This window comes from Mus pahari, chromosome 6 (genome assembly GCF_900095145.1).
Source record: "Mus pahari chromosome 6, PAHARI_EIJ_v1.1, whole genome shotgun sequence".
Classification (NCBI taxonomy): domain Eukaryota; kingdom Metazoa; phylum Chordata; class Mammalia; order Rodentia; family Muridae; genus Mus; species Mus pahari.
This window is the reverse complement of record NC_034595.1, coordinates 39,601,657-39,623,237: the sequence shown is the minus strand read 5'-3', so window position 1 is coordinate 39,623,237 and position 21,581 is coordinate 39,601,657. Positions and strand designations below refer to the sequence as shown.

The window sequence follows — 21,581 nt, the reverse complement described above, 5'->3', positions numbered from 1 at the left end:
TAGCCTGCTCTCTTATAGAACCAAGACTACCAGCCCAGAGATGGCACCACCCACAAGGAGACCTCCCCCCTTGATCACTAATTGAGAAAAATGCCTTACAGCTGGATCTCGTGGAGGCATTTCCTCAACTGAAGCTCCTTTCTCTGTGATAACTCCAGCTGTGTCAAGTTGACACAAAACTAGCCAGTACATATACTTTTTCCCAAAGCCAAAGAAAAATATTAATTTTGTTGTAAGTGTTAATATGGAAAATCTGACTGAAGATTTTTCTAAAATAACATAGTAAGTGGTTGTTTAGAGGTAGTGTTTGCAAAACAAGTTAAGAAAAGGAATGGCCATTGGTCTGTTTTACAAAGCATGCTCTACCCGTTCAATGACTACTGCTTTTTCTGTTCAGCCCCCAAGAAACATAATGTGTCTGCTCAATGAACACAGATTAAATTTCTGAGTTTCATAGTTCTTCATATTGAAAGATGGAGAGATAGTGCTAGTTTAATCTTTATAAAACATACCCACTTCTCGAAACTCCTGAGTTATTTGGGAGTTCATACAATGATTGTTTACGGAGACACTTTCTTTAAGTTTCTGTTTTGGTGGACACCCCATGACTCAGAATAAGAGCTAAGGATAGGGTTGGGTAAGGGACAGATTGGCCTCCTGGCAGATGAGTCACAACTGTCCTCCATCTCTGCTAACCTCTGAGATCTTCAACCCTCATCTCACTGCAGAAGCCTCTGCTCCCTGGTGAAACATCCATGCCTTCTGCCTTTCAAATATACTTTAAATTTATTCAGACAATAGATCAGTAGAAAGAGGTCTTTCCTATGGTAAAGGTAATTTTAAGAAGAATGAGACTAGAGACAAAGTCAACCACACAAAGTGTCAATGCTGCAGATGTGGGTGAGGCCAGGAGTCACAGTGGGAGTGAAATAGAAGAGAGAGATGGGAAAGACATTGAGAAGTTGTCTTGACAAAAGGCATCCAATATGGATTGTCCTCTAGTCATAGGGATGGCAAACTCAAAACCAAGGGTGACTCTTGTATTGTAGGAAATTAAGGTCTGCAGAGGGAACCAGGTGTTGATCATATCAGGACAGGGTATCTTTCCCCAGCCCCCACAAAGTGGTAATTCTGGAGCTACAAGGTCAGACTTTTATTAGGATACTGGGAAAATGCACATCCCAGGAAGGGCTTGAGCAACCCCGAGTCGTTTGGTTTACTCTCTGCCTTTTTTCTTTTATTCAATTTTCTTTCACTCAATTTAGATATTAAGGAAACTGAATTGCATTCACAACACTATCTAGTGAGCATAGTAAGTGAATATGTTATACAAATCAGTTGACATTAGATTTATCAGCTAAGATCTGGAGGAGAGGTGCCTTACAGAGACGGTCAGATAGATACTCCGGGGCAAAATCTCAGGGTCTTCTCTCAGCCCTTTCTAGAAGGGGTCTCCCAATATTTGTCTTCCAGGATATTTCTGCCACCATCATAATGGTCCATTTTCCTTCAACCCCAGTTTCTTTCTTCCCATAAATTAATATCTCCAAGCAAGCCCTAACTTTCAACATCACTATATCTATGAAAGTAGAAATAATTTCTACAAATCTTTCTACAATATAATAACACCAATAAATAAAAAAGACATGAAATGATGCTAATTCAATGTTGTTTATAATATACTTACAAGGAACTATATGTTGATCAGTTGGGCAATTAGCTAAATAAAAAGTGTTATATATATTTAGCAGCATACTATGCTAAGATTGGGGGAAAAACTAGATATATATTGACTTGACAAGACATATACCAGAGAAAAACAAGCTGTACAACAAATATACCAAGATACTTTCTTTATTAAAATGCATATATTAAGTTATATGTACATATAATGTAAATTGATTCATTCATATATATATTTAGATATAAATACAAAATAAATACAAAAATTATGAAGAAAAATAATAATTTAAAATGTGAACAGTGGTTAATGCCAGGGAAAAGGATGAATTTATTTATTTATTTATCTATTCATTCATTCATTTATTATTTATTCTTTTTATTGTATATTTTATTTATTTACATTTCAAATGTTATTCTCTTTTCCGGGTTTCCCCTCTGGTTTACCTATCCCATCCTCCCTCCTCCTATGAGGGTGCTCCCCAACTCACCCACCTACTCCCCCCTCCCCACCCTGGCATTTCTCTACACTGGGGCATCGAGCCTTCACAAGACCAAGAGCCTCTCCTCCCATTGATGCCGGACAAGGCCATCCTCTGCTACATATGGCTGGAGACATGGGTCCCTCCATGTGTACTCTTTGGTTGGTTGTTTAGTCCCTGGGAGCTCTGGGGGGGCAGTCTGGTTGGTTGATATTATCGTTCTTCCTATGGGGTTGTAAACCCTTCAGCTCCTTCAGTTCTTTTTCTAACTCCTCCATTGTGCTCAGTCCAATGGTTGGCTGGGAGCATCTGCCTCTGTATTTGTNAGGCTCTGGCAGAGCCTCTCATGAGACAGCTATATCAGGTTCCTGTCAGCAAGCACTTCTTTGCATCTGCAACAGTGTCTGGGTTTGGTGTCTGACTATGGGATGGATCCCCAGGTGGGACAGTCTCTGGATGGTTTTTCCTTCATTCTGTGCTCCACAGTTTTTCTCTGTATTTCCTCCCATGAGTATTTTGTTCCTCCTTCTAAGAAGAACTGAAGCATCCACACTTTGGTCTTCCTTCTTCTTGAGCTTCATATGGTCTGTGATTTGTATCTTGGGTATTCCAACCTTTGGGGCTAGTATCTACTTATCAGTGAGTGCATACCATGTGTGTTCTTTTATGACTGGGTTATCTCACTCAGGATGATATTTTCTAGTTCCATCCATTTGCATAAGAATTTCATGAAGTCATTGTTTTTAATAGCTGAATAGTACTCCATTATGTAAATGTACCACATTTTCTGTATCCATTCCTCTGTTGAAGGACATCTGATTTCTTTCCAGTTTCTGGCTATCATAAATAAGGCTGATATGAACACAGTGGAGCATGTGTCCTTGTTATGTGTTGGAACATCTTTTGGGAATATACCCAGGAGTGGTATAGCTGGGTCCCAGGAAGTACTATGTCCAATTTTGTGAGGAACTGCCAGACTGATTTCCAGAGTGATTGTACCAGCTTGTACTCCCACCAGCAGTGGAGGAGAGTTTTTCTTTCTCCACCCTTTGCCAGCATCTGCTGTCACCTAAGTTTTTGATGTTAGCCATTCTGACTGGCGTGAGGTAGAATCTCAGGGTTGTTTTGATTTGCATTTCCCTGATGACTAAGAATGTTGAACATTTAAAAAAATTATTTAGAATGTTTTCTATTGCTCTATAAGAATTTACACAGCAATTTGAGTTTGAGAATTCCAAGGAAATAAAACAACCCAAAACTCAACTAATTGGGGCTGAGTCTGTAGTCTAGGATATAATTGTGCTTCCTCACAGGAGTAAGTCTTTCCATACATTACTAAGGACCAGTTCACTGGCTGCATCCCAAGCCTACAGTCAGCACCCTGCCTCTGAGGTGGACCCAACACACCAGCCCTTAGATTCTAGCTATACCCAACAACATACACCTCTGAAACCAGGCTAGAGAATGACATCCAAATAAAATGAGCCAGCACAGCAGGAGGGAGGCAGGCCTCTTGGACCACTCCTAGCAGCTTGGCTTCCAAAGATCAAAACTGAAGGATGGAACAAAGCCACCTCAGGCTTGCATAAGCTTCCCAGACAGGTGCTCAAAGGAAGGTGCCCTATGCAGACAGATTCTCAGGGATCTTCCTGCAACCCGGATACATTCTGACCTCATGGAGACTACAAGAGAGTCTTTTTAAATGTCCTACCCATACTCGCCCTCTCCTTATTAGAGGTGACAAGCCAAGCTAAAAGCATAAGCAGGAATAAAGTCCTCCCAGAAGGGGTTCCTAGTTTCATTCTCTCTTGATGGAGAGGCTTTGGGAATTGATGTATGTGTCTGGCCATACAAGTTCCCTGAGCTACTCTCTATGATGTGACCTGAGTGGGGGGGCCACTTTCACAAGATGCCATCCTATGAGACACAAACAGGAAAAAAAAGGGACGTCTGTGTTTAACTGCTGGGGCTGTGTTCAAGTCAAGGGAGAGTTGAGAACAACTCAAGAGTAGGACTAACTAGACACAAGTGAGACTCTGGATTCTATCCAGGGCACCAAGACAAAACAGAAACTTAGCAAACCAGTTCATATGAAAAGAGGAACTTCTTTCCAGACCTCAGGCCTCTCCTTCCAGTCTCTGCCCATACTACATACTGATCGGAGGGACTGCTGGAAGCAGCATGATCTTTCCAGACCGGTCATATAGCACAGTGATAGTTACCCAGAAGCCACAGCACTATCAGTCCTCCCGAGTCCCTTGTCCTTAGAATATGATCAGGACGGGACACTGGTTGTTTTACCCTCAGACACTACTACCTTCACCTCTATTCACAGCAACAGCTCCTGGTGTGGTTCAGTTCCACAGAGCGACAAAAACCCTAGGGAGTTACAGGTAGAGCCAAGAGTGCACCTGAACAGGACCATGAGGAAACTAAAGCTGGTCTGTGGGAACAGTGACACCAAGTCACAACAGCTTCCTGTATACAGAAAGCCTGGTTGTTCTGCTCTTGGGCAGGGCCCCTCTATAGCTTAGTTTCTGGGAATCATTCTGTGAGGCATGAGAAACACCCAAACTGAATTAAGCAGCTCATTAGTGTCTGGAAACATGTATTTCCTTGAAAAAGAAAACACAGAAAATTTGAGGGAATTAAGACATCCTAAGAATCAGATATTGAAGGGACTTAAGAAAACAAAACTGTCCCCAAAGACTCAAGATTTAACTAACACAGCTAAAGGTCCATCTCACACTCTGACTAATAGTGTCTTTTAGAGCTGAGAGGGAAAGAAGCCAGAAGCAGCCCCTGTGAAGATCATGAAGGCAAAGCAACCCTGATGAGCGACGATGGCTACATACTAAGACAGGACAGCAGTCACTAAAGGGCAAGCATCATCAAACCCTGCTTCTCCGATATACAACTCACATCCATCCGAAATTACATCCATCCAAGAACTTTCAAATCTGCGTTCTCTTGAGTTGAGTTCAGGACAGTAGACAAGAGCTTTATGGACCACTGGTATCCCAGTTCATCATGGAAATGTCAGGGGACGTGGAGCTGAGTGTTTTATCTGGTTTGTATCTCATGCTTTTCCCTCATACCACCCAGCTGCAAACTCCTTAAGTTCTCCAGGAACCCTGCTCCTGGTAGGTACACATCAGGGAAATTATTTCTTAAATACTGTTTTCCTTGGTCAGCTTATTTTGCTAAACTGCAGACAGCATTCCTTACAAAGGGAAAAACAATTGCAGTTCTTTACCTCCAAAGAGTTCATTGAAAATAAAATAAATTGGAATCTGCTCTGAGCAAGTCAGCACAACAGAAGAGCCATGCTCGGGCTTAGAGAGTAGGCCTTGTAGGTTAGTTGTGCAGAGCCACAATATCCAGTTAAACTACCTTCCCAACCCAGCCCGCATTGGCTGCACACCCTACCACCCCTCTTTAGCTCCGCCTTTCGTGCATTGCTGGCCCCAGGTATGGGCACAAGACAAGTCCTTCTGGAAGATTCCAATAGCTCAGTACTTCACTCCTGCCATTAAACTCCCTGGCATCTGGATTCAGGTTACTTTTGCTCAAAATGTCTTCAGATTCATCACTGCCACCAACTGATAGTCCATTTAACTGCAGCTGTAAGTGTCCCGTAGCCTGAGGTAGGTCTCATGATGGAATGAACCAGTCCTGGTCCTCTTCATCCAGCATCACCTGGAAGCAGTGGTCCAAAAAGTCTTGCTCCTGCCACTCTTCCTCCACCTGTCTGTTGAAGTCCTCTTCATTTTCTATCCACATGTATTCTGCAAATGGGTTTTCCTTTTCCTCATGTCTACTTAACCCTTGGTCTTCTTCGCATTTCACACTGGATGATGTATTTGCCACACTGGATCCATTCATTACGGAGATTCACCTAACAGCAGTAAGAAAGAGCATCCTTTTCAGGAGGGGATGAGGCTCAGAAGTGGGATTAAAAGCTTTCAAACAGTATCTGGCTTTCTCATGCTTCTGCTTATACCAATATTTAATCATAAGATTGTACTCAGCATTCAAAGTTTCCCTAGTTGAAGCAGTCAATCATCTTTCCAGGAAGCCAGCAAATAGGGGTCACAGAGGGACTTTGACTTCTCCAGCTTTGCTTGCTGAACCTGTGTTCAGCACCATCATCTGCCTCTTGCCTTCTTCCTTCTAGGTGCCTGGCCACCCGGACAATGCTGCCCTGAGGTTCACACCACAGCACAGTGCTGCTTCTCTCTTAACATTTCTCTAGGTGTTTCTCAGCCATTCAATATTCCTTAGTTGAGAATTCTCTGTTTAGCTCTGTTCCCCATTTTTTCATAGGGTTATTTGGTTCTCGGAAGTCTAACTTCTTGAGTTCTTTGTATATATTGGATATTAGTTCTTTATTGGATATAGGGTTGGTAAAGATCCTTTCCCAATATGTTGGTTGCTGTTTTGTACTATTGACACTGTCCTTTGCCTTACAGAAGCTTTGCAATTTTATAAGGTCCCATTTGTCAATTCTTGATCTTAGAGCATAAACCATTGGTGTTCTGTTCAGGAAATTTACTCCTGTGCCTATGTATTCAAGGCTCTTCCCCACTTTCTCTTCTATTAGTTTCAGTGTCTCTGGTTTTATGTAGAGTTCCTTGATCCACTTAGACTTGAGCTTTGTACAAGGAGATAAGAATGGATCAATTCGCATTCTTCTACATGCTAACCACCAGCTAAAACTTACCGATACATTATTTTTCTGGACTTTTGTTCCTTATTCTAAGGAGGAATGAAGTATCCACACGATGGTCTTCCTTCTTGGTTTTCTTGTGTTTTGCAAAATGTATCTTGGGTATTCTAAGTTTCTGGGCTAATATCAACTTATCAGTGAGTGCATATCTAGTGACTTCTTTTGTGATTGGGTTAGAGCTAAGATGAAAGGATGGACTATCCAGAGACTACCCCATCCGGGGATCCATCCCATCATCAGCCACCAAACCCAGATACTATTGCACATGCCAGCAAGATTCTGCTGAAGGGACCCTGATGTAGTGGCCTCTTGTGAGGCTATGCAAACACAGAAGTGGATGCTCACAGTCAGCTATTGGATGGAACACAGGGCCCCCAATGGAGGAGCTAGAGAAAGTACCCAAGGAGCTGAAGGGGGCTGCAACCCTATAGTGGAACAACAATATGAACTAACCAGTACCCCTGAGCTCATGTCTCTAGCTGCATATGTAGCAGAAGATGGCCTAATCGGCCATCATTGGGAAGAGAGGCCCCTTGGTCTTGCAAACTTTATATGACCCAGCACAGGGGAATGCCAGGGCCAAGAAATGGGAGTGGGGGGGTAGGGGATCAGGGGTGGAGGGAGGGTATAGGGAACTTTCAGGATAGCATTTGAAATGTAAATAAAGAAAATATCTAATTAAAAAAAGAAATAAAAAAGAAAGAAAGAAAGAAAGAAAGAAAGAAAGAAAGAAAGAAAGAAAGAAAGAAAGAAAGAAAGAAAAGGCTGTCTTTTTTCCACTGGATGGTTTTAGTTCCTTTGTCAAAGATCAAGTGACCATAGGTGTGTGGGTTCATTTCTGGGTCTTCAAGTCTATTCCATTGATCTACCTGCATTTCACTGTACCAATACCATACAGTTTTAATCACAATTGCTCTGTGGTGCAGCTTGAAGTCAAGGATGCTGATTCCCCCAGAAGTTCTTTTATTGTTGAGAATAGTTCCCACTATCCTGGGTTTTTAGTTATTCCCACTGAATTTGCAAATTGTTCTTTCTAACTTTATGAAGAGTTGAGTTGGAATTTTGATGGGGACTGCATTAAATCTGTAGATTGCTTTTGGCAAGATGGCCATTTTTATTATATTAATCCTGCCAATCCATGAGCATGGGAGATCTTTCCATCTTCAGAGATTTTCATCAATTTCTTTCTTCAGAGACTGGAAGTTTTCATCATACAGATTTTTCACTTGCTTGGTTATTTATTTATTTATTTATATTTTTTTATCTGTGGAAGTCAGAAGACAACTTTTGGAGACTGATTCTCCCCATCTATCATATGAGAACCAAGAATTAAAGTCCAGTTGTCAGGCAAGTGCTTTTATCCATTGAGCCATCTCACTAGCCCACGTGGGTTTTTCATTTCTTCCTTCATACACACACACACACAAACACACATACAGTGGAATCATGGAAACAACTTCTTCTTCTTATGATTATGATTATGATTATTTACAAATCTTTTCTTTCTTCACTTACCCAGAAGCCTCCAGAAATTATACCATCTTAAGAAAGTCATTGTATCTCAACATAAGCTAACATTCACTGTAGGAACTGCTGAATATGAAAGCATAATTAACTAATGGGCTCTGAGGAAATAGACAATGCTCCTGAGTGCATGGGAATGAGAGTAAGGAAGGGTCATGTTGTTCTAATGAGGATGCTTTCTCTGCAAAGTAGCAAACCCACTTCCATCATCCTTAGTACCTCCTGCCCTCCCCTGCCATATTATCAAGATGCCTATAAACTCTTGGATTGGGAACACCCACCCTCTATCTCCCAGTGGCCTCTTGAGTCAGAACTTTCCATTTACTTCACAGAAGACCACAAATTCCAGTTACTGAGTCACAGAATACATTACTATAGGTACTGGTCCAGCCTCAGCACTTTGCATGTAATAATGAACAAATAATTCACCTGATAAATTATCAGAGCTGGTTTAAGCAAAGTAATACTATCTGGTAATTAACCTTGAACTTGAATCTACCATTCTTCATCTTTGGAGGAACAAGATTGATTGCTTGAGGCCTTTTTAAATCACTGAATCAAGAACAGGAAGCTAACAGAATAAAATGAGCTACCACTAAAGATTCTTTCTTTCCTCCCCTTTTCCCCACCCTTTTTTCCCCTCTCAGCATTTCCAAAGAGTATTTACACAGAGTTTTATGAGCGGTTGTAGACAATAACATTGAATGAGGCAGAGCCTTGCCTATGAGGACAGCTGTATATTAAGCCCAAGCATGAAAGATGGAGTGACCCCATTGGCAACCCTTGTACTCTGTTACAAACAAATGGGATGAGGAATGTGGCCCATGCATAGTTTGCTGGGAGACCCTTCCACCATCCATCTCGTCCTTCCCTGATTTGTGTGTGTTTTGTTAAAAAGTGTGCCTTGCTGTGCTTTTCAGAAAGCTGACAAGAACCAAGCTGAAAATTAAAAATGGGTGCCAGGAGGTTTTACAGGAGTCTAAATAAACAACCAGGCAGGAAAGCTGTGTGGCAGACTAAGGTTTCAGGCTAGTGGTCAGAGCGAGTTAACAGACATCCGTGTAACAGAAGGTTGGGTTTGTTTTCTCTGTCCCTACGCTAGCAAATTTATTGGGTTATCTGTCTTATTTTGACACTTGGGTGTTTAAGGTTTCTGTTGAAGGTGTCTAAAGACATAAAAGAATTATTGTACAGTTTACATTTCTGGCAGAAGCTTTGACACGGGTTATCTAAAAAGTTTCTATCTGCCAGCAACTTAGCAGCAAAGGCCTTGGAGAACTGTGTTTTCATAGAATTTCCGAGAACCCTTTGTAAAAAGCAGCAAGAATCAATGGCTTCAGTTTTTAAAAATAAATTGGCCATATTGCTTTAACATCTAATGAAGTGCTACTTTATTCTGTTGCTTTGTTTTCCTTTCTTATATAGCAAAGAAGGGACATTACATGTGTCATGGAGAATCTGCAGATGGCACTTCAATCAGGAGAACTCACTGTCAATGTAGCCTGACCAGATACACTTTGATTTTGTAGACCAGTCAGGAATGCACAGGTGCTGAGTGAACACTAGATGTAACTATAATGTATACATAGTCATATGTTAATCCATACAGTTGTATGTAGAAATACTGACATTTTGATGGACATTGCGCTAAGCCACTCACGAGCCATGTTGATATATTTCTGCTTCTCAGGATGCCAATTTTGAGATCACTTTATTTAAGCTCTACTTCTGTTCTTTAAAAAGGGAATCGTGATGGAGGCATTTAAACCATTTCCTGTTCACTTACTAATTCACGAACTAACGCGTTTGAATGGCATTCAGTAAATATTCATGCATGTAGCTGTTGATGTGTGGGGATTGTACATGGTGGAAGAGTAAAATGCACAGTCTGTAGCTATAACAAATGCTTCTAGGTCATTCTTCTCCTAGCTCCTGTGGAAGACAAGCTGGTTGGCATAGTTAATTCTCAAGATACTGGTGATCAATACCAAGTCAAGGCAAGGAAAACAAAAACAAAAAGGAGCCTTGTCTTCCACCCTAGGGACATGTTTTTGTAGCGGCGAGGCAATTTAAGCATATTAGTGATTATTTCTTTGTTTAGATGTCCTTCTCTTTGGTGTCTTTTTGATCCGTGTGGCCTCAGATTTGAGTATGACAGGGAGTAGCTAAAGTCCATGTCACTCAGAGTGAGTTTGGCAAAGGGTTCATAACTAGGCCACTGCTGGTTGTTTTCTCTCGAGTTCCTTCCTTCTTCATCACACATATTGGCATGTCTCTTTTCACTTATTACTCGGTTAATAAACATTGCCCTTTAGGTGTGTGTGAATAAAGCAAGATTTTTGTAAGCAATAGACCTGAACTTGGTGGGGTTGTGAAGCTTCCATATGAACATATGCTTACACGTAAGCACGCAGTTGCATGGGGCATCAGGACTTCTGGCTCAGACAGGTGATTTAGAAAGTCAGCTTTAATGGAAGCTTCAGACCCAAGCTGGGGATGAGATCTGAACCCAAGAGGTAGAAATTTAAAGTGTTTGACTTAAGGAATGTGTGCCTGAACTTCCAGAATTTATTGGCTGACACACGTCTTATAGCTGCTTACCACAGGCCATGAATAAGAATCGAACAGTGGAGACCCATTCAGAGCTAAGGGTAAGACAGCCTTGCAAGGTTTTGGTGAACATTTGTCTTCAACACATCACACTAGATGAATTCCAAATCTGCTTTCTCCAGTGAGTCCAGCAGAGAAAAGAGGTTCTACAGTCATGCTGTAGGAAGATCATATTGGGGGCTCTGTCCATCTCCAGGATTCTTGAGGTCCTAGAGTTACTGGCATCCTGAATGGCCAGAAGGTGGAGGTGATCAGCTCCTAGAATCCATCCATCCTACACATATTCCCTCTTTACACGAGTCAGATGAGAAATATTTACAAATGCCTTCTCATCCAATCTTGTTGTCTGAAAGTATTTCTCCACAGCACTATGAGGAACTCAGGGTCACAATCATTTTTCAGTCCTGGAAATGGGACTGCCACCGGCATCTTTGTATGGATGGTAGCCACTTCCTCTAAGGTCACTTAAACCAGATTCTCAGTTGCCTAAAGACCCTCGATGTCCCTCTTAATAACTCATTGACTTCACATACTTGTCCCAGTGTCTGGACATCTATCAGCTTGAACCTGAGTGCTTTCATAGTTAACATTATATACCCTAGGCACCTCTGAGTTCTGCTAGAGAGAGTTACTCCACACTTTTGACCATGGTCTTGGAGGGGTGTTGCACTGCCAACTGTGGTGGTTTGTATGTGCTCAGCCTAGGGAGTGGCACTATTAGAAAATGTGTCCCTGTTGGAGTAGGCATGGACTTGTTAGAGTAGGTGTGTCACTATGAGTGTGGGCTATAAGACCCTCAGCCTAGCTGCCTGGAAGGGAATATTCTGCTAGCAGCCTTCAGATGAAGATGTAGAACTCTCAGCTCCTCCTGCACCATGCCTGCCTTGATGCTGACATGTTCCTGCCTTGAAGATAATGGACTGACTGAACCTCTGAACCTGGAAGCCAGCCCCAATTAAATATTGTCCTTATAAGAGATGCCTTGGTCATGGTGTCTGTTCACAACAGTAAAACCTTAACTAAGACAAAGGCTCCCTACTGACTGTAGTAAGTCACTGTTCTCAGTTCACCAAGCCCAGCCTCCATGGGAACCACATTTCCATGTCTACTCCAAAGGACCTGTTCTGTCACATTGCTAGGTTGACACATCTAAACCTGGAGCTGTATCCTGTCCCTCTGAGAGCTATACTTATGTGGGCACTGTCCTTACAGTGTGAGTTGCCCACCACTGTTCTGAGCTCATGGAGACACACAGAATCCGAACGCAGCTAAAGATGCCCTTACTCATTATTGACTGCTACCTTTGATGTGGAAGAAAAGAGAGAAGGAAGAAAATTATGGAGTCAGGTTTTTAGCAATGACAGAAAAGAGAGAGGACATTGGCAGAAGGTAGCCAGGGAAGGCATGGAGAAGAGAGCAAGGATGGGCATGGGACTCTGGCTTTATATCACTGCCTGCCATGTGTGCCAAGCTGGGCTGATCACGTGCATACCCATTTTCATTTCTAATAGCAGTGTTATGCCATTGAAATGATGGCTTTTGATTTGCAGACATGGTGACTCATCCAAGGTCACACGGCTACCATGTAGTGTGGTGTTTGGCTTGCTTTGCTCCTGCTTCTACCTGCAAAGCCAGGAAGTAGACAGGGGAGTTGGGGGTGTGAACAGTCTTTAGGGGATTATGTGCGGGGTGGCAAAGAGAAGGCAACCTGAAGAAACAGGCCAGGGTAGAAGGAAAGGCTGGGCCTTTTCAATTTTAGAGTGTCAAGACCTCCAGGTAAGGTAATTCTAAAGTCATATTGCAAAGTAGTGAGAAACTTTTGTATTATAAGCACAATAATAGGTAACTATAGGACATTTTGAGAGGAAAGGTAACAATGAAGAAGATGGGGTACCTGGACAACAGTTATAGACTGCTAGGATACATCTTACCCTGATTAACATCTCCCTAAATAACTTCATTATTATAATCTTGTGTAAACACTTCTTGAACTTGGGCATTTTGGTAAATGGGAGAGGCTTTTGACAGGGACCAGCGATGGTCAGAGAGGTGCCATTGGTTTTCCTGTGGACTAACAAAGAGGCCCCAAGCACCTTCCCCAAGCCAGCAGGGGTCTTGTCTGGATGTTCCTTCAATCGACACTGTCTTGTCATGTTCATGCTTCCAAGCTGGGATGAAAAAAATTGATCTTCCCTCTCTATGACTGTTTGTATACTTTGTGTCTGGGTATGATTGCATATGTGTTTGCCTATATAAAAATACATCACAGACCATATATTTTTCAATTTGTGGTTAACTTGTACATAAGAAAAGAACTTGTTTTCTATAATGAATTAAAACCTCTCACTGAGTCACCTTGCCCTCTGTGGCTATGGAGGGATGATGGGGTGTGATGCGAACTGCACTTTTTGAACTTTTTGAACAACGAGATCCTATTTTCATCAAATGAGTGAGAAGGGTTAGTCCATCCCATCACTGGATCTGAACACAGAGACTTCTCTTTAGCTTGCTTTACCCTTTGTGCTGGGCTACATCTCTGACTCTCTGCTTAGCCACCTCTTGAAACATGAGGGAATGTATAGATCCCCTCTATAGGTCCACAGAGAACAAGGGAGACCTACCCATCACTTCGGGTTCTTTCCTTTTGCCTAGACCCACAAAGTTACCACTGCTATATGTGATCTATGCAACTGCCTTGAATTCAGGTCATCTGATGAAAATTGGAGTTCCTGGTACAACCCTGGAAATTCTCCTCTTCTCTTCTTTCAATCACCCCATATTTCTTAGCTTGTTATTGACTCTCCCCCCAACTGATTGCATCCTGGAGGTGTGTGAATTGTCACATCTTTGATTTTCCTTCTCCAGTCTCTTTGACCTCGCCTCAACTTTGTTACCAAACTACAATTTCTTTTCTTGTTAGAGTATTTCTCAAGTTTAACCTCTTCATCATCGACTCAAGCTGTGTAATTTAGCCATAATGTCAGGGAGCATTTTCGAATAACCTCTTATAAATATAACGTATACAATTATTGGTTTATGGTTATAATTTAGCAGAATTACCAAATGAAAATTAGATTGCTCAGTCCAAATTAAGTCAATTAAAAAAAATCACATGTAAGATGTCAAAAAAAAGGCAATGGAGTGAGCTTGAGATCATCAGAATTATTGCTTTAAGAGAATCATAAATAAATAAAATTATTTGGTCCATGAAAAAGAGGAAATAGCTATAGAATATATATATGTAGGTGAAATAAGTCACGTCAGACAGAGAACCCAGAAACGACATTAAGAACATGGCTTTGGAGAAGAGCCTGATAATGGCTGGATGGGTATGCTTATAATTGGTGATATCTAAATCAAGGCTTTTCTTCAAGCCTTGAAGAACAGACTCAGGAGAGATCATGAGTTTTGTTTGTTTGAGGTAGTGGGGGTGGAACCCAGCCTTGCACATATAGCTGCTCCATCACTGAGCTACCCAACACCCAGCGTGTCTCAGAAATGAACTTGGAAATGGAATGAATGAGCATAGACAGTTAATGAGCTGCTTGAACGTGGCTGACCTCAGAGTTCAAGCTGGGCCAGGAGGCCAAAAAGCAACCAGAAGTTTGCCTTGGGCTGTAGAGGCAGAGGGTGGAGAAACTAGGCAAAGATGATCTCCGAGGGATCTGGGAAATGTTTGAGGGCAAGGCTGAGGGTAGAGAGGAGGAACATCACAGGCAGATACTGGGAAGAGAGTAGTTAACCCGAAAGGAGATGTGGGCAGGTCAAGAGGACCAGACATTCTGAAATCAGATTTTCTGGTGGCTGATAAATTGATAGATTCACTATTGGAAGGAATTGTACTTGATAACTGTTAACACTCTGGTCTACATTTGTCATTGTGCCTTGGTATTTGTAAGGGAATAGAAAGGTCACCAGTAGATGATAAATCTAACCCTCACCCAGCTATGCCCAGCTGTGGCTTTGTCAATTACAGCTGGCGCCACCCTCTACCACATTACTGGGTCAGTACATCCCACTCTTTGTTTGAATGGCTTCATCACAAGAAGCAGGGGTTGAGTGAAAAGCATTCACTCTCTTTGCCTATAATTCTAGAAGAAGAAGAAGAAAAAAAAAAGGACGAAAGTGTCCAGGAACACCTGAGTCAGCTTCCGTAGCTAGAAATGTAGCAGTTTTAACACCGAATAAAGGCCTGCTCAATGGCTGGTGAATCAAATTAAATTCTGAACAAACAACTCTCTAGTCGCATCTCAGTCAGTTCCGAATCAATGCAGGTGATTTACGGTTCCTTAGGGCTGCATTCTCTCTGCAATGTGCTGGGATTTCCACATGCAGCTACCATTTACCACTAATGAGCAGCGCGAGTTAGTCCCAGGGCGCCTGCGAGGAAGACACCACGTGGTTTTGCGCAGCATCACGGGGCTTTCCGTGCTGAATGGGCTTCTTAGATGGGTCAGGATCTGGGCCTGCCAAGAGGAGCTATTCATGCCAAGAGCCAAGCCTCCAGTCTGCTTCTCCCAGAAGCACCACTGCCTTTTAATTTAACGGTTCTCTGGTGTGCGAGAACCGTTTGGGGCAAATTTGGCTCCAACTTCAGCACACTGCTTCAGACAGGAGTTGCACGGGGCCAGAGGCTTTGGCTTCCTGCACTGCTGTTTCCTTTGTTGCGAACTGATAAAAGGCAGTCTTAGGAGAAGGAAATAATAATTCTGTCTTTAGTTCAGTACCCGGCACACAGTGAGCTCCACAGATATTTGTGTAATAAACAGCAGGTAGAGAGAGATACACACGTGTCTCTGGAAGCAAGTGTTTGTGTGTTATCTGAGGAACTTCTGATAGTCCAGGAGGAGGCTAGGCAGAAGGGAGAGGTTGTGGTAAAGAGACATTTTCTTCTGCTATCTAGGATATCAACCCCTGCAGTAACTCCGTTTCATTCACTGCTACAGTGCTCTTTTTAAGGAGGGTATTGTCAAAGGGGACTCTGGTCACAGAGGTAACACAGCGACTGTAGTGCAGCCTACCTGCTTGGAGAGGCCCAGGGTTTACTAATTATTGGGAATTGTCTCAGGCTACTTCCATTTGAGTCCTAGGGTGCTTCCCCATCCACTTCCCAAGTCTGTTAAAAGACTAACTGTACTTCCAAAGGAGACATGGTCAACAAAGATGTCTTCACAGCCTCTGAGTTCTCAGCTTCCATAGCAATTAAAAATCTAGAAGAAAATTCCTTCACACAATTGGTTTCAGACCAGAGAGAGCGGAGAGTGAGTGTGAGACAGGAACTGTGGGGGTGAGGACAGATTCTCCTGCTGTTCTTGAGGCAGATTTGTTTAAATTAAATTTAAATTTTTTTTTATGGTCTTAAAGTGAAAACAGAAAGAAGGAGAAAAAGAAAGGCGCCGTGGAGAAGGTCTTCTACCTCCTGAACTGAAACCTCTGAGGTGGGAACTTGAGCCTCAGCCATTGAGGCTCTTCTTGTGGACATAGACACGTCCCTGCTGGCTTCAAGAGGCAAGGTAAGTGTTTAAAATAGTAGAACAAAGAGAATCTAGAAGAAGAAATTTTGTGGGTGAACCTCAGTGTCCTAAGGATTCTCCCATGGGGCAAAGGGGCCCCCATCATAGTCCAGGATGAGTGGCTCCTAAGTTCTCCTGCCCTGGGATGCATCTTTTCTTGTTTGTGTTCTCCAGGAGACTGTCTTCCACTACAAGTGACCTACAATTCCTTATAGAGACGAATGACCACAAACACAGAGCCCCACATCACAGAGTCCACAAATAAAACAAGAGGAAAATATTTTGGAATCCATTTCAAACTCAACCTAACATTTCAGGACTCAGAGTTCACAAGGAAAAGTCACCTGCCTGCTTCAAAATTTGATTTATGATCGTTCCTAGGAAGTATTAAGGAAAACTGGGGCCTCCTAGGATGACAGGTAAGCCGTTAAACCTGAAGCTGTGGCGTGGGGATTTTTATGAATGAGCACCATATGGATTAAGTTACTCATATTTGAAAAGAAGTCTAATGACAGAGCACATTTGACAGTTTCCCTAAGCCTGTTGTTTGAAAAACAATCCCAGAATATCTTAGAAGTCCCTAATGGGGCTGAGTTTACCAACTATCTTTGGAGAATCAAGTTTTGCTATTTATATAAAAAGATGGTTTCTCATAACACATATGGAAGGTAGAGTGAAAAAAAGTAATGTTGCTTGAGTTTCCTGTATCCTGGAAGCTTCCAAGATGAGTGGGCCCCCAAAATGATGACACACAAGCCTCCTGCAGCCTCACAGATATACAGCCCGGGGTAACTCCCTGTTCTTTGATCCTCTGTCTTCCTCCTAATTGCTTCATTTTAGTATACATCCTGAGAGATGGGCCAAACTCTTGGCCCTTTACTTGTCCCTTAGTTTTGAGTTAGGTAAGTGTCAATTCTGCATGTCTCAGTCACTGTTCTTTTGCTGTTAAGAGGCACCATGACTTACCTTGTCCCTTAGTTTTGAGTTCAGTTATTGTCAATTCTGAATGTCTTAGTCACTGTTCCATTGCTGTGAAGAGACACCATGCCTGAGGCAAGTTATAGAAAAAGCATTTAATTAGGGGCACGCTTACAGTTTCAGAGGGTTAGTCCATGATGATCACAGTGGGATGCAGCGGCAGGCAGGCACAGTGCTGGAGCAGTAGCTGAGAGCTTACACTTTATCCACAAGCACAAGGGAGAAAGGCACGGAGACTGGGCTTGCCATAGCCTTTTAGATCCTCAAAGCCAACTTCCAGTGACTTCTCCAACAAGGCCACACCTCTAATCCTTCCTAAACAGTCCACCAACTCGGAACCAAACATGCAAATATGTGAGCTATGGGGGCCATTATCATCCACTGAATGAGACACAACATTTTCTGAAATATAACCTGTGGTCAGATGAGTGTGTACGTTATGATTTTGGGGGCTGCCTGTCATTCAGGATGTACAGTTTTCAAAATCTGGTTACTGTTTAAATATAGGCAGCTCTAAAAAATTACTTTATTGAACAATGAATAATAAGTGGAGGTACCCGAGGAAAATGAAAAGCTCTAGGTTTTCCGTTATGTTGTTATTGTTGTTGTCTTGCTTTTTGTTTTTGTTGTTATTGTTGTTTTTGCTTTTGGAGACAGGATTTCTCTGTGTAGCCCTGGCTGGCCTTGAATTCAGAGATCCCTTATTGATAGTTGTTAAATATAAATACAGGGTTGAAAGATGTTGACTGACTGATTGAATGATGGCCACCTGACATGGGGCTCCTACTCCAACCTCTACTAAAACACATCAAATACCAAGCATTTCAAGATGATTTTTGGAATTCTTGACAAATACTATGAAGTATTAGATATCACTTGACATTTATAAATGTTTAAGCCTTCTTTGTCAAGTGGCAGGACCTGAACCCAGGTCTTCTAATTCCAATCCTAATGCCTCCTCTGCCAGATCTATGTCTTAGGTCTATAAAAGCCCTAGACTCCTTGATTGTATTACACATCCAACAGAAGTTTATGATGCAGAAACACCGTATACTTAACATTTGAAAGCCATTATCATGACAATGCCTACATTTTACTTTTCAGGTACACCTTTTGCTATAGATTTCATCATTTGGTGCATTATTTATAGGCACATAGTACTGAATGGGGTTATTAACACAAAATATATATGTCATTCTTTGTGGGTGGCCTGTGGTATATCCAAGGGTATTTTTGACATCCTCATTGTCTGCTCTATACTCCAGCATCAGGCCTATATCCAGTGTGGTAGGTAACTCCATTTATCTAGGCTCACATTTGTTAGTCAGAGTGACATCTCTTGTAGCAATTAGCTTTTGTTGTTATTGTTGTTGCTGCTGCTGTGATAAAATACCTTAAGCAACACAGAAAGAGAAAGTTGGTTCTGTGTCACGGTTCCAGAAGGATAGTCTGATGTGGCAGGGAAGACGTAGCTGGTGGGCAGGAGCTGGAAGCTAGTTTGCCACATTTTATCAGCACACAAGAAGAAGAGAGTGAGCTATAAACCCCCAAAGCCCACCCCCAGTGAAATACTTTCCCTGGCAAATCTGTACCTCCTAAAGGTTCAGCATCCTTCCCAAATAGCACTATCAACTAGGGGTAAAGTGTTTGGATAATGAGCCTTATCAAGAGATTTCTCTATTCAAACCAGAGTGTCCATCCCTCCTAGTTACATAAGCACACCCCTTTCCACTCATACCCAACTTGTCCATATCCCTTGCCTACTCACAACACAGTAAAGAAGTTTGTTGGAAGGTGAAGATGTGCAATGGGCAGGGAAAGCACTGAAGCTGGAGCTAGAGTTAAGGTGTGGATGCCATAAATCCCAGGGAGATTGCTCTTCTTGCCTCAGTAAGATAGCCAAGGAAATATGCCATTGGTAGTGCCCCAATTCCTTGCACTTCAGAATCACAGCCATCATTGTGGCTTCTTTGGAGAGAGGTCAGGACTGGAGAGCAAAATGGTGGCTACTTTGTGGTAATTTCAGGGTTAATTTTTTTTTCTTTTCTTGGGAGAAAAATCTGGAGAATTAAGAAAAGTGTTCTACCTACAGATTAGGAAAAAATCTTCACTAATCCCACATCTGATAGAGGGCTAATATCCAAAATATATAAAGAACTTAAGAAGCTAACCACCAAAANACCAAACAACCCAATAAAAAAAATGGGGTATAGAACTAAACAGAGATTTTACAACAGACGAATCTCGAATGACTGAGAATCACCTAAAGAAATGTTCAAAGTCCTTAGTGATCAGGGAAATGCAAATCAAAAAGACCCTAAGATTCCACCTCATACAAATCAGAATGGCTAAGATCAAAATCTCATGTGACAGCACATGTTGGTGAGGGTGTGGAGAAAGGAACACTCCTCCATTGCTGGTGGGATTGCAAACTGTTACAACCACTCTGGAAATCAATCTGGAGGTTTCTCAGAAAATTGGACATAGATTTATCTACCTGAAGACCCAGCTATACTACTCTTGGGACTATACCCAAGAGATGCCCCAGTATGCCACAGGGGCATGTGTTCCACTATGTTTATAGCGGCCTTATTTTTGATAGCCAGAAGCTGGAAACAACCCAGATGTCCCACAACAGAAGAATGGTTACAGAAAATGTGGTTCATTTACAAAATGGAGTACTACTCAGCTATTAAGAACGAGGACATCCTGAGTTTTGCAGGCAAATGGAACTAGAAAATATCATCCTGAGTGAGGTAATTCAGACCCAAAAGGACATGCATGGTATACACTCACTAAAAAGTGTATATTAGCCATAAAAAGGTACAGAATACCCAGAATACAATCCATAAAACTTAAAAAGGTTAAAAAGCTGAAGGGCCCAAGTGGAGATGCCTCAATCCCATTTGGGAGGGAGAAGAAAGCAATCACAGGATGGGGGAGGTAGAGAGGGACCTGGGTGGAAAGGGGGCAGGGAGGGGAGAGGGGAGCCTGATCTGGTATTGGGTGAGGGAAAATGACCGAAGTCCTGAGGGCCAGCAGAAAGAATGGAAACAGGAAATCTTAGGAGGTAGGAGGTGGGGGGACCCTCCAGAATATACTAGAGACCTGGGAGGTGAGAGACTCTCAGGACTCAAAGGGAGGAACCTTTGATGAAATGCTCTGCAGTAGGGAAAGGGAACTTATAGAGCCCACCTCCAGCAGGAAGAAAGGGCATCAAGTGAGGGATGTGGCTGCCATCTAACAGTCAAAAACTCTGACCCAAAATTGTTCCTGTCTGAAAGAACTGCAGGGACAAAAATGGAGAAGAGCCTGAGCCAGTGACCGGCCCAAAGTGGGGTCCAGCTCAAGGGGAGGTCCCAAAGGCTGACATTATTACTGAGCCTATGGAGAGCTATCATGACTGCCCTCTGAAAGACCCAACAAGACCCTGAAAGAGTCAGATGCAGATATTTGCACCCAACCAATGGACAGAAGCTGCTGACCCTGTGGTTGAATTAGGGAAAAGCTGAAAGAAGCTGCAGAGGAGGGCAACATAGGAAGGCCAGTAGTCTCAACTAACCTGGTTCCTGGGATCTCTCAGACAATGGAACACCAACCAGGCAGTGTATACAAGCTGATATGAAGCCCCCAACACACATACAGCAGAGGACTGCCAGGTCTGGGTTTAGTCAGAGATGATGCACCTAACCTTCAAGAGACTGGAGGCACCAGAGAACTCCTAAAACTGATAAACAGCTTCAGTGCAGTAGTTGGATATAAAATTAACTCAAACAAATTAGTGGCCTTTCTCTACACAAAGGATAAACAGGATGAGAAAGAAATTAGGTAAACAACACCATTCACAATAGTCACAAAAAATATAAAATACCTTGGTGTGACTCTAAGGAAGTGAAAGATTTGTATGACAAGAACTTCAAGTCTCCAAAGAAAGAAATTGAAGAAGATCTCAGAAGATGGAAAGATCTCCCATGCTCATGGATTGGCAGGATTAATATAGTCAAATGGCCATCCTGCCGAAAGCAATCTACAGATTCAATGCAATCCCCATCAAAATTCCAACCC

The 21,581-nt window shown here is 42.3% G+C and overlaps 1 pseudogene; it reads right to left on the bottom strand.

Moving 5' to 3' along the window:
- Positions 1-5,600: 5,600 nt before the first annotated feature.
- Positions 5,601-6,329, bottom strand: LOC110323301 (annotated as a pseudogene).
- Positions 6,330-21,581: the final 15,252 nt, after the last annotated feature.